Source organism: Excalfactoria chinensis, chromosome 1 (genome assembly GCF_039878825.1).
Source record: "Excalfactoria chinensis isolate bCotChi1 chromosome 1, bCotChi1.hap2, whole genome shotgun sequence".
In the NCBI taxonomy this organism is placed as follows: domain Eukaryota; kingdom Metazoa; phylum Chordata; class Aves; order Galliformes; family Phasianidae; genus Excalfactoria; species Excalfactoria chinensis.
Window position 1 is genome coordinate 118,420,997 of NC_092825.1, and position 15,340 is coordinate 118,436,336.

Sequence of the window (15,340 nt, forward strand, 5' to 3'; positions counted from 1 at the left end):
TTTACACTTCCAGCTTCAAAACACATATGAAGGGAACTGTGTACTTCAACTTTTCCTGCAAGCATATTTAACCTTCAGCGTGAAGCCAAAAGACTACAGTACAGTGCTCAAAGCAAGTCTAAGTGGGCAACCTTAAACTTTAAACCCTTCTGCTGGCTCTACAATCAGCACAGACTGTCCATAAGGGTGGAAGAGCTACCTCTTGTTTCGCTACAGGGAAGCAGATCTCAAGTCACCAGAGAACATGTAGCGGATCCACACATTTTATTACTAGACTACCATTTTTTAGAACAACATGCCTTATGATGTGGACTGAGCTACTTATTGCACATTCCTTATGAAAACAGGGAGCCTGCACTAGCAGAGATTGTCACTAGTAACAGAAGGCACAATAGTCCAAATCCATAACCAAGGCTGTTGCTTACATCATTACTGCCTGCAATGAAATCCCACCAGTAGATCAACACCTGCAGGCTAATTAATATTATGTGTTACAGATCGCTTCCACGCATTTCTGGCTTTTTTGCTAAGTGACAGTGGCCATCCAGTCTTATGAAAGTGGCTGTCCATCAATACTAAGCAGAGGGTTGCAGAGACATTTTGCACTCAGAAAAAGCAGATACTGCCTGGCTCAAAGCACATATGAATCAGAAGAACCAGCTCAGTTTTCCATGTAAGTGCTCTATTTCTACTACACAATTTCCTCTTCAGTGTTTATTCAGCTTACCTTTAAGCAATACACGCTATGTTGTTGCACTGGTATTAAGTCCGCTTCAAATATTTCTGTCCAGCTCCTTGTCACTACTTGCAGTATCTTCTTGACAGAACTGCCTGCCAACATGCTTCAAGGAGAAAGACAAAGCTGCTCTACAGGTGAAAAAAGAATCAGCAGCAGCTCAACCCATATAAGCTCATTCTCTCATACACTGTTCCACTGCCTGCAGCACGCAATGAACACTCTCCATTTGTCTAAGGAGCACAAGCAGATAAATAAGAAACAATCCCACAGAAAATAAAAAATCCTGTAGCCACCAAAATCTTGGAGATAAATAAATGAGCTTTGTCTCTTTTGAGCTGAGAGATTTTATTTGGCTCAGCAGCCAGGAAAAAAACGTCAACTTTTTTTAGACATTTGTTTTTCAAAGGAAATTTACATTGATAATTTCCTAGATTCTCGAAACAATCTGAACTCAAAAGAAGAAATGAATGACTGATGTGAACACGTGGGTGTGCACAAGCAGAATCTAACAGAACTCTGCCCTACCATGAACAGGGGCGGTATCTTAGAATGGTTTGCTATATTAACTTAGTACCGAAGAACCTGGAACATATTCCTACCTACTGCAAAGCAAATCTTTGGTCTTCATTAGAAACAGGATGTGATTCATATATATTTACACATCATTAATGGCAGTATGTTCAACTTCACAAGAAGGGACTGGTATCACTATAGGAGTAATGAGAAAGCCAAGGAAGCCGAATTACTAAATGCAATTCATCTATCAACTGAATATTTTAAGGAGCCTTTATTTTCACAGTTAAATAAGCTCTTTGAAAAGAGACTGAGAAGACTTAGGTTTTTCTCTGAATTGTAGGAAAGCCTACAAAGGATGCTTAACCCCCAAATACTATCATAATGTTAAATACAAAGTTAAAATCACTGACAAAAAACAATACAGATAGAGTAATATTACACAGAAATAGGGCAAAAGGTAAAATTGTTTAGTTATGACTTCTACCCAGGTAGTCTCACTGATACTTAAAGAACCACTGAATAAATCTTAGCCCTTTAAAAATCAGAAGATCAGGATAATGTAGAATGAATGAAGAAACTCACAGCTGTACCCACTCTACTCTCAAAAGTCATCTAGAGTTTAACTGATGAATGAAAATACTGTACAATTTTAGAGTATGAACCGATTTCATATCTTATATAAACAACCTTATAATCATGGAAAAACAGGGATTACAAAGCTGTGTTTGAACACCAACAAAGCCACATATTTTCATTCAAGTATCCTGCAAACATGATGTAATACAAAACAAAACCTGTTGCTTCCTGTACTTAACCTGAATGGTATCAGTCAAAAGTTTCACCGTTCAGTTCCTCTGTGACTAACCAGTGGTTCTTAAAGAACACAGATCTTTGGATTTGTTTTTCACTTTACCATCATGCAATTCAGAGCATTTTAGCTCAGAACCCTGAAGTCCACTCCTGTTTTTTTACAGACAAAATATCGAGGGTCTACTAGATCAAAACCCAACTTAATTTGGGATCTGCTTTCCTGATATCGAGCCCAACAACTAGTTTTACATAAAGCAAGCGGCTTTCTAAAGACAAACAAAAGAAACAAAGCAATACGGAAAAATAAAATAAGCTCGCCATGGAACTTTGCTCATAAGTTTAACAACTATTACTGTTACTTCAGACTTGGCAAATCTTCATGTTTTCTTGTTGAAAATCCATTGAATTTTGGTCTGTGCTTCAATTTCCTTGAGCAAAAATCATTTTGTCAGTTTTCAAGGAACTGTTATGGCTCCTCCCAGCACCTTACAGAATTTTCACTATCCCCTTAATAAACTGAAATTCTGTGTCAAAAGTCAGGGCAATAAGCTCCAGTGGTTAAAAAGAAAAAGGACTTATGGGCACTGAATCCCTGTTTATCAAACACAAGACAACACTGTCCCTGTTCTCAGTAGCAATGCATCATAAACTTCAGATTGCTGCTGATTAAAAACTTAAGCTCTTCTTTTTTCCATCATTGTAATTTTGGTCAGTTCAGGAAATTGATCAGTGATCTTATACCAGATAAAAACAAAACACGTTTGAAACTGTCAACTATATATATTCTTAACTCCAAAACAAAATACTGGAATATGCTAGAGGTCATAAGGTGTTCCTGCTTTCCTTCCAGAACTGCACACTTTGAATAATACATGCTCAAGAATGGAAAGTTCCTTTTACTGTCACTGTATGTTAAAGCCAGTTCTGTTTTTTAAAACGCTGTCGCTACTTTGTCATTATCCTCTGGCCCCAACTTATTCTCAAAGTGGAAAGAGAAGTAACTCACAGAATACCCCCAAAAAGAGGCATGGTGCTGTGCTGCAGTTACCGCCTGAACAACTATCAGCAAACACTACAAGACATCCACGAAGCCTGCTAGACAACATTTTCTTCAAAACACAGTCTAGAGGAGATGTCTTAGTTGCATGAGTCACAATAGTAGAGAAAATGGATGTGTTCTATTATACACCAATAGTCAGGATACTTTTCCAGGTGAATGTGCACAGCTGTCGGAAGACTTAATCAGCTACAAGTCCGGTGAGATCCTCCATGCTGAACATTTTGTACAGCTGGTGCTTTAAACACAGTTGTCAAGGAAAAAGGCAGGAGGCCATGTAGGCCAACTTGCAGACAGCTGAATAAAGTGAAAATATTCAGAGCTAGGGATAGAAACAACAAACCAAGAGAAACTGATAAAGATTCTGCCTGTTCAACTGAGTCCAGAACCAGTCAGGCTAGGAAAGCAATAAAGGAAAGTGACTACTATATAATGAGAAAACTGGAATAGCTTAAAGGAAATCAGGAAGGTCCAAGATCAAACAGTGGAAAGAAATTACTACAACACACTCGCTTCCAGAATATGGAGATGGAGCTCCTGAATCCAAACGAAGAGAAACCTAAGCTTGTGGGCAAGGGACACCAGTCCCACCAGTAGTACTAATCCCCAACAGGAAACAACAAGCTATCATTGCTCCTACTGGTTTGGAAAAGTGCAATTCAGGTTATAAATGACACATGTCATGGTTTTGTCATTTTTTGCTATTGGTATTCCACATCATGTCATCACGTGGAGCACAGAGAAAAACTACATGCCCCAGAGGGCTTCACAGTCAGAGAGGAAAACGCATCATGGAAGTGATGCTGGCTCTCTCCCCCACTGTCTAGCAGTGGGTGTGGGTGTGCATCCAAGCTGAGCACCTTCAATTTCCAAGTAGGCTTCTCGGTCTTCAGAAAACTCTCTCTCTCTTATTTTACTTGATTTATTAGCCTCAATTTCAATTAGATTGTATTACAGTACGTTATCTTGCATTCCAATATCATAATTAGTAAAATAAGTTTTCTTCCTTAGAGCGTTGCCATTGCTCTGTTTGTTTCCTTGAGCCCAACTCCCATCTCCCTACCCCCCTTTTCCTTTTCCCTTCCTGATTTTGGAGGCCGAAGGGGGGCCCACAGGCCTACTGTCCCCCTGTCTTGAATGTAGATTGATCTAGGTAACTCTGTGACAACACAGATGCCACTAGGATGTCTTCTCTTACAAAAAAGTCAAAAGCAAAAAGTACACAAAAACTATCAGGAGAGTATCACATTTGCAGCATCTTTCACTCTGCAAAACAACCAGAGTTCCATAATGGAGTGTTATGCATACAACCCTAGCCCACTGTCCTCACAAACACACAATAACACCTCAGATCCCACAGCCCTATAGGACATGTTCTCTTCCCTCTCATCAAAGCAGGGCAAAAGCAATAGATTGTCCACTGCCTGAAGCCTGTACGTTATTTGGGGTGTGGTTTCTGGCTTTGCTGTCATTTTGGGAGGTGGAGAGGAGCTGATATTCAGGACATTGACTTTAGATGTAAACTGAAGCTCTACAAGGCGTAAGTTATTCTCACCATTAACAGTGAAATACATCCCTGAAGAATTTTCCTTGAAATGTTTTGAAACAGTCCAGATCTAGATGTAGCTTTGCAAGAAGAATTAAAGTTAACACTGATAATAAATACATAAATCAGAAATTTAAGAGAAAACTTTTCAGTCCAGTATTAATGGACTAAGTGCTATTACTCGTGAAAGGCATACAATCACTGTTATTAAACTGCATATCAAAACAAGCCGCAAAAGGAAGTTTCTGGAACCATCCAGAAACTGCAGTCAGCATCAGATACCAGGGAATTCCAAGAATTTAGACAGAGGTACCCACAGGAGATGCAGACTTAACTGCAATAGGTCATTATTTAATGTAGTGTTTATTTGATGAACAAATTCCCCTAAATGTTCATATTAGAGGTGGTACTTTTTTTTATTAAAGCAAATAAAACAAACATTTTACTAGCTTTTTATTAGCAGCATCCATTTTAGGTTTAGAAGATGGCTGGATGCACTGTTTGAAATGGTGAAATGAAGAAAGGTGTGGGTTCAGATGGCTCTCAAATGAAAATTCAGAAGCTGTGAGTTCTGATCTCCTGTTTTCTGAAACAACTTCCACAGTTCAAACTAATTTTCACTGAGAGTCAGCCAGACTGCAGCCTGCAAGTCAGTGCTGGGTGTGTGACTGCGCACCACCACGTTGCCACTCCCTGCTACTCATCTCCACTCCCTCTAATTGGTTAATTAAGTGCTCATGCAATTTCCCAGTCAGTTTCCACCAAAATAAACGAGGTTGCTTAAGATCTACTGTCTGCGGCACTGGATATAAAATGCAAAGTCTGTGCCGGCCCAACACCTTCAGTGCTAGGGCGTGATGTGGTTGATGGTACCAATCAGTGATACAATGCACTGGAGCAAACAGTAACCTTCAGTTAGTGCTGGCCACGTGCCAGTGAATAAACACCAATTTTAGGTTTGACTGCAGTTAGAACAAAACACACACAGCTCCCTTCGCTCTGCTGAAACCTGTATCCTACCTTATCATCTCAGGATATGACAGTGAGCCGCAAATACACTACCAATCTTCCAGGCACTGAAAGTATATTATTTACATCAAGAAACAGTGTAGTAGTGCATCTTTAGGTAGGTAGTGGGATTTAATTTAGTAAAAAGACAACTAGTTGTACACTTCCATACACAATTTATGAAGAAATCAGCTATACCCAAGCACAAAGCATCAATTTCTATTACAAAGGATTTACTCTTCATTAAATAGCACAATTACAGCCTTTTAAGACAAACTGTCTTACTTTTTCCATATCATAGAACGTTTTGGGTTGGAAGGGACCTTTAAAATCATCCAGTTCCAACCTCTGCTATAGGCAGGGATACCTCCCTCTAGACCAGGTTGCCCAAAGCCCCATCCAGTCTGGCCTTGAATGCTTCCAGGGAGGGGGCATCCATAACCTTTCTGGGCAACCTGCTGCAGTGTCTCACCACTCTCATGGTATATAATTGCTTCCTATCTAGTCTAAATCTACTTTCTTCCAGTTTAAATCCTATATTCAGGCTTGCTGCTTTACTAGAAAGATTCTAAAGTCTGTCACCATACCATTTCAGCACTTCAGCACTATGTCTGTTTCATGAGAAGCAGAGCTTTACGAAGGTCAGGAAATACTGTTTTTCCTATTCAGCACCTGAGATGCCACACAACCATGCACGGCACACAAGTAATTAGTGCTGAAACAGGCAGATCATTTCAAAGGCCTCCCAGTTTCTGACATTTGTTTCTCTGTGTTGAAGCTTTGTAAGCTCAGACTCATCACTTGCTTCATGGAACCAAAACGGCACCGAAGCCATACACTTCTCCACCCTCACACTTTAATCACATTTGACATAATAGGTTATGTCTGTGCTGTTTTTGAAGACCAGGATTCCTTAATCAGCCAGAAGAAATTCAGTTGTGCAACAAAAGACTTGCCTTACACCTCTCCCTAATGGCAGATTAAGCAATCAGAGAAACTCCTCAGGTCTTCAGGTGTCAGGACAGGCATGGCCCTCCTCCCTGCTCTGGACAGCAGTCTCCCCCCACAGCCCAGAAAAACAAGATGTTTCCCATAGGCAGACTGTAGAAAGAACATTTCTTTCACTAATAAGTCACCACCGTTAAAATTTAGTCATTAGGGAAGCAAATTGTTGGCTCCTACCTTTCACAAAACAGAAGAAAAAGCATAGGAAATATAAACAAAAATCTTGCACATTCTAAGAACATATAGCTTAAGCTGGAAGGGGGGGGAGAAGAAACTTCCCATAAGCTTTAAATTCTGCTACGCAACACTGAGAAAAGTAAAAATAACTTCACGGCGTTAGGACTAAACTTAGAGAATTTATTTTTACCTTTACAATAACCATTTCTATTTAAAAATAACAGCCCCGTACCAAAATATTGTCATGTACAGAACAGACTACAAACTGTTTATGAGACACCTAATATCGAAAGGGTATGTTTCTCTTAAATCTTAACATAACTATTATAAACATTAATTATATTTAACAGACACACAAAGCTTAAAGATTTTCCTGTTAAGATGATAACATTCTTTCCACATATAAACACCCAACAAAACACTACCTTATGTCAGCACAGTATGTTTACATCTTTCTTCTATGTAATTTAATGACTGCGAAAGGAATGTTTTGCTACTCCATAAAAAAGGCAACGTCAAACGTCTCGTAATAAAACCTAATGTGCTCTTTTTCTTCCAGGTCTGCCAAATATGTATTTATAGAGGAAAGAAAACATCACTCCGTAATGATTTCACTCCCCTGAATCCAACTAATTAGCAAGAGTTGGAGTGTTGGTTACATCAGATATCAGCCAGACACCCACAACTCATTTTTGCATCTTATTTGTTTAATAAAATTAACACAGTGATGACTAACGATACCAGCGATACTGTGTAGGATGTGTTTCATTTCCTTTACTGTGAAATCAAGTTTCTGATACTATCCTAAATGCTTTATATTTTTACTGAAAAATATGCAGCTCCCAAATACTGTTAGTCCAAACAGTAACTCATTACAGTGCCCACTGTACAAAATCAGATGTTTATTTCCAGAAGGATTCTGAACAGTTTTATACGTATTTGAGAAACTGGGAGATACTGCTTTGTTTCACAGTTTGTTGGAAGCTTTCAAAGCAAGCGTATGAAAAGGATGTTTTGTCTCAAGAGACGAAAAAAATCCAAAATACTCTGTTTACTGTGTAGCTTTGTAAAGGAATTTGAGAACATCTATCTGTTTTACTGAAGAGGAAAAGAACTGAAGCTGCAATTTTGAATACAACATTAAGTACCTACACTTCAGTAAGAACCAAATTTATTGTGCTCTCATTCCCCATTAATGGGTCTCTCCACTTTAGCTATTTATTCTGTGCAAGTCTATTACAGAGGCTGTACAATAGAAGGACTAAGAGTGAGGAACTCACTCTAAAACAAAATCCAGAGTATTTCATTGCAAGTTTCACTTACACTTGTATCTCCTTCTGTGGAAAAAAATAAAAACCTACTTAAAGTTGATATACTTCCACTTCTTAAAAAAGGCTATGCTCGACTTTAAACAAAACCAAACAGTATGCTGTTGCTCTATATGACGTGGCAAACTCAAATCTGTACAACAGAGTCTTGATCTCAGCTGTAAGATTGGCAGAACAGCTAGGAAAAAGAAGCAAGGAAAGTATCAGGAATAAAGCCACCTACATTCACAATGAGGACCCTTCACCACAATCCATCTAATTCAGTTAGAAAAGTCACTGCAAGAAGGAATGAAACGGCATTTTAATTCAGCAAAGGGATACAACCTCTTCAGCACTGCAGAGGAGATCCCTGCATTTTCCCTATTTCCAGCTTGCAGGCACCATTTTCTATACTTTTGTGCTGCCCTCGAATATGGGCTACTCTTTGTCCTTCAAACACTTTTCTCTACGTACAATTCTTTAGAAACCCTGTATTTAAGAAACATGATAATAGCCTTTCTAATCCATTTAGCAGAGGTGATGGATGTGGCTTAGTAAGTAGAAGAATTAAATCAGTCAAAAAACTATAAATTTAGTAACTGAGATGAAGATTTAAGGAAGCAGAAAGCTGAGGTGGTGGCAGAGGGGAAGGCCTCCTTCCTTTCAGTAAAAGGTGAGTAAAAATTGTGGTCCTTTCAGTAAAAGGTGTACAGGAGCACATCACCCTTCCCCTCAGTGCCAGTGCTACCATGTCCTTTCTAAGAAGTTCAAGGCATTCTGTCAATTTTGGTGTTTCACCAAGGCTCAGAAGAACTTGGAAATACTCAGCTCCATTTTACCATCACACATTCTCCTCCATGTGTTTCGACTTGAAGATCCAACCTAACAATTGCATACCTATTTATTTTCCTAATGAAGTTATTAGTTGCCTTTCCAGTATGTACCAAGCAGTAGGTTTAGTCTCTTGTGAGTCAAACTACATGCAAAAGGTCACTGAAAAGATCCCCCAACAACTTGTTACACTGCAGAAACCATTTTCTTATCTTCCCGACCTGATCCGTGCTTACCACAAATTCTCTGAATTGCCTAGAGACCGAACGCTGATACTGTATAACTTAAAGGGTGGGGGTGAGGGGAAACAAACCATCTCCTAACTGCACAAATGTCCTCATCCTTGCTAGCATACCCTTTTCCTGCATAGCTTGATGAACCAGACTGGACATTCAGAAAAAGTGCCATCTTCTCAAAGCATTTTCCAACATTTTTGGGTATGGGCCCTGTTTCCTTCATGAAACAAAAATCAAAATCCGTTTTAAAAACACATCGTAAGTTTTGGAGAAAGGCATGGACATTTTGCTTTAGAGATGCGTAAAAAGAAAAATCTTCAGCTGCAATTACATCAAACAGGCTCAAAATACCAGCAACAGACAGCAGTTCTAAGTGGATAATGTCTCAACACAACTGCATCAGTTTTTACTTTACCTCTCCTGGGAAACTCTTCAAGCACTATATCACTAAATACATAGCAAGTAAAACCTGCTGAATGACTTATTTCAAACTCCTAACATGAAACGACCCATGGAACAAGGTCCATACAAAATCAAGTACTTTCTGTGCAGACTACAGATTGGAAAGAAAACCAAACCCAAACGGCTTTCCTCAAGAAAAAAGGCGTTCAGCTATGCGGTGCTATATTGGCTTGGTGACTTCCACAGAGTTGTTCTCTCTAATCTATTCATGAGTAGGTTTCATTTCCCATTTGCCACGCTCTTTCCACACTGCCGTACTTTAAATATTCATTAAGCAAGAGAATACAAAACGCATCAAGTTCTATTGGAAAAAAATACATATAGTCTATTAAGAAAAGCACACACAAACACCACACAAGCCCACACTGTTTTTCCCTCTTAAAAAAATAAACAAACATGATGGGTAACTAAGTAATAAATGGCATTACTGGCAATCCTCTAACAATAACAAGCAATAACTACGGGCCTTTTTATTTTTATGCTAATGCCTATGGCAGTATCAAAATCCATAATGAAAAGTAGCAACAGACACTAAAACCAAAAGATGTTTAAACTATAAATAGATTATACCAACAAGCATTCCAATAGGTTCCTATTGTGCTAACTGTTCTCACAAACCCACCAATCCTGACAGACTCAAGAGACACAAATGTTTCTGTTTGCAACTAGAAAATCATGATAGATTTTCATGACAGATTTGAGAGATTTCAGGAGGAAGTTTTTCACACAGACTGGTGATGACACACTGGAACAGGTTGCCCAAGGAGGTTGTGGATGCCCCATCCCTGAAGGCATTCAAGGCCAGGCTGGATGTGGCTCTGGGCAGCCTGGTCTGGTGGCAACCCTGCCTGCAGCAGGGGGTTGAAACTACATGATCATTGTGGTCCTTTTCAACCCTGGCCATTCTGATTTTGTCTACATAGCCAGCAGTGGGAAAAGCAATGGAGAAAAAAGAAACACAGAAGAAACCAGTGCATCCAAACGCTACAAGTGTTCCCTTATTGTAAGGAAGTTTCTTAGTGGTGCTTTTAGAGATAGCATCCCGATTCCTTTATGTCCTGAGAGGCAGCACAAAACACAAAGGAAAGACGCAGTTCCAGCACCGCAAGCACACCAACCGTCTCTTAAATCTCACACCCCTGACTTCTAAGCGTGTAACTAAACTGACCTGAAGCTTTGCATGTGTTTTACCGTACTCTCTCATTTCAAGCCCCTGCACAGTTTGTAGATCACATGTAACAACAACCAACATAGCTCTGAAAGGAGCTTCCAACTCTACTGACATTTAAAGTGTTGATGCTCTTGATGCGCTGTGTACTGCCAAAGCCAGACCACTGGCAGTACATGAGCAAGGTGGGCACCACTCGGCTAGTAAGTTAATCGCCCTAACAGAGCTCACCCAACAGCCCAAGTACTAAAACTGAGAGCAGTTCCTTCACCAATCAGTTTATACAAGTAAAAAGCAGTATCTTCTTGCATCTTCCCATAATCAAGACCTGGGATCCAGCAATCAGACAAATGTAAACACCACTCAAGCCCAAACAGTTTCTACAGTACTGAAGAAAAACCACAAACCTTTAAGGTATCAGGAAAGGAGAAAAGATAGGTTGCATGACTCTATTTTACTCCTAAGCCTACTTCTAACATATGACCTTCCCGTAAAATTTCTCAACTACCAAACTAAGCACCACAAAGAAAAGGCCCAGGCCTTCACAAAGGACAGACCTCTTTCATCAATTACGAAGCTGAGCAGAGCTTTAAGAAGAAATATTGAATGTGATTTGAAGCACGTTTTAAATTGCTAGCCAATATACATGCTCAAAGTATTTCCTGCACAGCTGAGTAATTCTGCTTGTTGCTGCTGATCACCACAGGAATATGGGTAGAGAGGGAAAAAAAGACACTGAAGAAAATTTCACATACTATTTTTTTTAGAACCGAAGAAAGAAATGAACCAACACTTTGTAGGATATGGAGGACTAGATTAGAGCTCTACTTCTCAACCACAGTATGACACAGCCTAATAGCTTACAGGTCAGTTATTCACACAACTGACCGCATTTCTGTTGAAGAAGTCAGTAATTTCCAGAGATTAACACTAAATACTGGTTTTCTGACACCAAACTTCCCAGCCAAGGTTAAAAAAATGCTACTATATATGAGCAGATAGCTAACTTCAGGGAAATGTTCCTTTTTGTCTGTTTGCAACGCCATAAAAGCTTCTTTTCTCCCCAAAAAAACACTGCAGTACAAAGCAAATGCCTGCTCTTGAGGCTAGAGGGTAAAGAACTACTTACAATACAATGACTTAAATGGAAATGGTAATAATTTCACCCACTACTGGAAAAATAAATTGATACAAAATCACATGGAGAGGTCCTGCACCCAATTAATAAAGAAACATTCACATCAACAATTTGAACAATTAGGCTAAACAAGCTACTGTCCACACCTAACCATAAGCATTAGGAAAGCATAATGAAATTAAGAGAAATAAACAAGTCTGCCTGATACTGCTGCTTCTGGAAAGATAGCACCTCCAGCTGGGGCATGAATTCTGCACTGATTCAGGAGACAAGAACTCTATCTGCTAAATCAACAACACAACTTCTTGCAGCAGTCCAGGTTTCACTTGGAAATCTTGCCGAAATACCAGCCAAGCCCAGCCTAGATTAGACTGCAATGAGATCATGGCTTGAGGAGGTATTGCTGCAGGCCCTTGTAAAGCTGACATAAAAGAGGGACTTATTCAAATGATACACCATTCTTTCTTGAAATGCATACATTACTACTTTTTCATATACATCAATGTAACAAGGATAACGTTGGCTGCAGAGCAATGGCAGAGCTCTCCAGCCTACTGCTAGCACAAGAAGCGAAAAGACTTTCTGTCCATCACTCACAATCGATGCCGTGATTGACATTACAAGTTGAGCATCACAGATAAGAGTCATTTTAAAGTAAAAGTAATCAAGATAACGCAGGTATGGGAGACTTTCACAAGAGTCACAGCCGAGCACTCTGACTTCGCATTCTCATGAGTTCCAGTCAGACCTTCCTATCCAGAGTTTGTTTCTTTAAAGAGAGGGAAAAACAAAGTGAAAGCTACAGCCTGTGAAACTTCTAATTAAACTCCTCCGAGCAGACATCTCACCTTCTGTGGAAGCACACACGACTAGACAAAGCAGGTCGTTTCTTTCAAGATGTCAAATTAGGCAAGAACAAGCTGCCTTTGGGCAATTTTTTGGAATGCTATCGCACAGACGCAGAGATCATAAAAAATGTAAAGCATTTGTAAGGGACATTATAAAAACAGCAGTGAACAACATGGCAATAACATTACAAGCTTTTCTTTTTTTTTTAAGCTAAATATCAGCAGTACCAGCGGCACGTGGGTGGGGCAGGCATTGGGACCAGCTCTGCTTAAAGACCAAGCAAGCCATATCATGTACCTCTTTTCCTCCTTGCCTCTGCAGGAGCAACCACAAAGGTAAGGAAATAAAACACAGCAAAGGCACTCGGCTGGCAGGTGAACTCGATATTCTACCTACCTGGCTCAGGATATCCTCCAGGCCCCAGTTCAGTCACAAAGCTCCCAGGAGCCAGGGACACCGGCTCCTGCTGCCTGGTACCCAGCACAGCAGCATGACTCCGGGCTGACCTCTCCCTACACTGTGTGTGTGCAGTGCTTTTTGTCTCAACATTCCAGTGGCTGCACACATGCTTATCTCCCTGCTGAGACTGAAAACATAGAGTTTCTCCTGCTTAGCGTGCCTTTCTCTCAGCGATTATTGGTAGTTTGGTGGATCAAAGGACACTATGAGCTTGAAATCTACTCAATTAAAACAAGAAATTCCCAAACAGCTTTTGCAGCACTTCTTGCCTTACAACCCCCCATGATACTTGTTACAGAAAAAAAACTTTGCTTCCTGTTAGCTAGTAAAATAGCCACACAACCAGGGAAACAAATGACAAAGTCTGCTATGCAAAAAGCGCTGCAAAATGAACAGCTGAAGCTTTTTCATTAACTTTTTCAGCTACAGCATGTTCTGGTGCTATTTCTCCGACGGTTCTGGCAGCTGTCCCACACAGAGCAAAGTCAGCAGGAACCGTTTCCACCACACACCTCCAACATTTACATAAAGGTGCAAGTTTCTTCAAAGGCTGACCTGGCTTTAGAGATGGCGGTGAGAAAGGAGAAGGGCGGAATTTTACAAATCTCCCTTTAAGTAGCTGCTATCTGAAACTCCATTCGCACCTTGTCACATTCCTCTCCTTAAAAAGAGGAATTCCGCATTGTACGCCTTCCCTCCCCCAGAACAGCCCCAGACTTTGGCGAGATGAGCTCAGTATCCACCTCACACCCAGACAAGGTTCAACAAACAAAATCCGTGTCTTTTCTCTGAGGTTTTGAAGGATTCAGACCAGTAGTGCCACTAGCCTATTCAATAAAGGATTAAGCTTGCCACAGGAGAGGAGTATGCAGCGATAAAGTGGCATTCCCTTTCCTGGCCTAGCGATCTGTCCTTCCACTCAGGAAAATGCAATTTGAGGGACAGCTTTAATCACCTGGTACAAATTGTTCTTCCCAGTGGTTTTCCACCACTAGAAGCTGTACAGCATAAACAAAACACACACCGACATCGGTGGGCAAAAGCAAGTGGAAGATTTTGCACTTCAAGACTTTGGATTCCCGGGTACACAGGAGGCACAAGCTTCAGTCAACACCTTCACACCCAGCTTGCTACACTTGCTTCCAAAAACTGCAGATGAAAATCCACACCAAAACCTCAGGCACAAGGATAGGACCCAGGCTGTCCCCTTTGCCTGAGGTCAGTAGCGATGGTTTCAGAAGGTAGAGGGCTGTGGTTCCCCTTCATTATTACTTGAGTAACAGACCCAGTTGAAAAGGTTCCCATCCCCAGACACTTCTTCCTGCATACCACAGCCACATCCTCATGCCACAAATATTTAAAGGCTGTTGCTTAATACCTAAGCAACATTGTGAGTAAGTATCACTGATCAGCGTTTAGATGTAGTGCTAGTTAGCAGAGTGGAGGAATCACTGGACTTGGCACTTAATAGCTACTAGACACACAGTAAGTGGCTCTTTTCTCCTTTCCCCAGATACCTGCAGTTTCGATATTCAGTAGCTCAAGATACCAGTAAGTGGCCAACAGATGCAGAGCCACCTCTTAGCACGCACATTTGCCAACACAGGCTGTTGCTGCTTGAAAAACAGCAGCAAGGAAGAGATCTAGAGAAAAAAAAGTCTGAAGAGACCTAACTTGAAAAGTCCCTTGTAAAGTAATGCCAAGAGAGGAGGAAAGGAACCAACTCAAAATTCCACAACGAAACAAGCTGAAAAGTAAGAACAGTAGTTTCTGCTGTGGATAAGACAGGACTGACACTTTTCATGTACTTCTAACAGGACCTGCAGACCAAGATCATACATTTCTCTCCTACAGATCTGGAGCCAAATGTTTTTCTCATGTGGATTTTCTTTTTTTTTTTTTTTTTTAATCCCATATGGATCCATCTCAATGTGTTTCTGATTGTGTGACAAGAAAGATGTCACAACAGGAAAACCCAGCAGTTATTGGGGATGGGGATTCTGCAGGCAAAGCGCATCCAGATGAAAATCAT

General features: G+C 40.4%; 1 protein-coding gene across 3 annotated transcripts in view; it reads right to left on the reverse strand.

Moving 5' to 3' along the window:
• The window catches only part of SHROOM2 (shroom family member 2), a 120,484-nt gene that overhangs the window by 104,197 nt on the left and 947 nt on the right, over window positions 1–15,340 (reverse strand). The window lies entirely within an intron of this gene.